Below are 2,567 nucleotides of genomic sequence, written 5' to 3'. Positions count from 1 at the left end.
TGAAGATTTGTGCTTCTAGATAATATTATCTTCCTCTAGAGAGGATTTACTCTTGTCTTAACTAGATCAAGGTCAGATTACCTTAAACTCTTCTTGGATTGAATTGGTTTAAATCTGGATTTTAGCTTTTGTAATGACTGACCTATTCATATATGCTAGAAATAAGATTTTTAGCTATAACTCGTCAAGGGTCCCAACTTAACACCGGGGTTATTTTCCAGTTTCTTTTGCTTACAATGGCCCAGAACTCAATCCCCACCCCCCGACCCCATGAGTTACAGGAAACTGTTGAAATTTCTTATCAACTTCTCCGTCCCTCAACTGTACACATATCTGTAAATGCCTTCTAAAGAAACATGCCATCTGATGTCTGGTTCATATGAACACATTCATTTTCCCTTTGTGTTCTTGGCCTCTCAAATCTTCATTGTCCTGGTAACTTCTCTTCATGCTTAAACTTTCTTTTATAGTTGTTTTTGGCAAAGGTGTTTGTCTGACACGAGACAATATACCACAGGCAAAAGCAAAATTAAGATCATGGGCTTTGGAGCCAAACTTTCAGGGTTCAAATTTCAATTCCATCATTATCTTGCTATGTGACTGGGAATAAGGTGTCAACTTCTCTGAGCCTCAGTTTTGATATTTCTCAAGTGGGGACATATAGAATCTACCTTCTAGTGATATTGTGAGTGTGTTCTTAGAAAAGTGCCTGGAAAACTGGAATACAAAATACTTTTTTTGGGGCTGGGGATGTGGCTTAAGCGGTAGCACGCTCGCCTGGTATGCGTGCGACCTGGGTTCGATCCTCGGCACCACATGCCAACAAAAATGTTGTGTCCCCAAGAACTAAAAAAATAAATAAATAAATATTAAAAAAAAAATAAATACTTTTTTTGTATTGGTGTTTGCTATTATTATCTTCACTTTGACTAGGTTTTTCTTTCCAGTTCTCTTCCATCGTATGACGTATATCATTAATGGACTTTTCCTGGCGACTGGATGAAGTCCAAACCCTACATTTGTAGTTCTCAGCCTAAGTGGCATGCTAGAGTAACCAGGGTGTTTTTAAAACTCCTGAGACCACAGACCAACTACATCAGAATTTTTGAAGTGAGATCTACTTATCAATATTTTAAAGAGATCACCAGGTAATTCCAGTGTTTAGCCAGACCGAACACTCCTGCTTTACATTGTGGCTTTCAAGACCAATTGAAGTCCAGCCAAAAGACAGTCCAACCTGTCTTTAATCACCACATGCCCTTGCCTTTCATTGTGGGCATTCCTTGGTAGCAGGCCTATCTGTTCAAGGTCCAGACTTCATAATCCAGGCCTAGATAATCTCCTGGCAGATCACACAAGGCTCAGACACTGATGGGCTATCGCTTTGCCCTCCCTTCCATGGTGGTATGAGTAGGGACACAGGCATGAGCTTCTACCTTTGGCCCCTCCCCTGGACTCCATTCCCTTATCTTAACTTGCATCTGTTCATGGCAAACTTTCCCAGGTAATTTTTCTGTCCTCCTCCTTATACTTCTACCAGATCTTCCATTTTTACTTTTCTTTTCCCAAGACTAAGAGCTCCCATTCCTTTCAAGACACATACTTTTAACCTATTTTCTTGATATCTAAACCTGCTGCTTGGCACAGTAGCTGGTTTCCAGTCGTGGGTCTGGAGAAACCTGGGCTTCCCTCAACAGTGGCCAACTCCATGCTCATCCCTACCTCTGTTCCTTTGTGTTACCATCTACCTAGAATATTTCTACCCCTTCCCCCTCCTCTGCCACTCTGAATCTGTCCAGCCTCCAGGCTCCAGGTCTTCCATGGTGACTACTCAGCATCCCCGGTGCACACTGATTTTCCTCCCCCACACTCCTGCTCACTTTGTCTATTCCACACAATTTTGCTTCCAATTATGTACAGGCCTCTAATGGAGAACCTGGGACACAGTAGAAATTCAAAACTGAAATCCCTTACCTGGAAAATCCCTTCACATCAGTGCCGAGATTAGTATTTGAACAATTGGGGGTGGGAATCTTGGGGAGCCATCCTTAGAATTCTTCCCACCCTAAGAGTGCTGGGGCAGAAAGCCAGAGAACCCTTATGGAAAGGTCCCTTAGATCCAGTGTCCAGTGCCTTGCAGAACAAAAGGCATCTTTTGGGGTCATCTAGTCCAGCCCTCTTCTTTTTCTGATGAAATTACTAAAACCCAGAAAGGGGAAGAGAATTTATAGGTCATCTTCCATGTGCCTACCCTGGGCCAGATACTACACTAAATGCTTATGGGGGATACACCCATAAATAAGACTCAGCACCTGCCCTTAGCATTTCATTACCCATGCACTCAAAGTCCACAGAATTTACTTTTCCTTCAGACTATAGCCTAAACCCTGCAAAACCAAAAATTGAGTTTTCCTTTCTCATCAGTTAAATAAGGATAAACATATGATTTAAGTGAGATAATGTGTGTAAAGTGCTTAGCAGAGGGCTTGTCACCTTGTAAGGATTACATAAATAAATGTTAGTGATGATTACAATGAACTGTACTCTGGTCCAAGTGGAAGAGGGGA

Source organism: Ictidomys tridecemlineatus, chromosome 1 (assembly GCF_052094955.1).
Source record: "Ictidomys tridecemlineatus isolate mIctTri1 chromosome 1, mIctTri1.hap1, whole genome shotgun sequence".
Lineage (NCBI taxonomy): Eukaryota > Metazoa > Chordata > Mammalia > Rodentia > Sciuridae > Ictidomys > Ictidomys tridecemlineatus.
Note: the sequence above shows the minus strand (reverse complement) of the source record.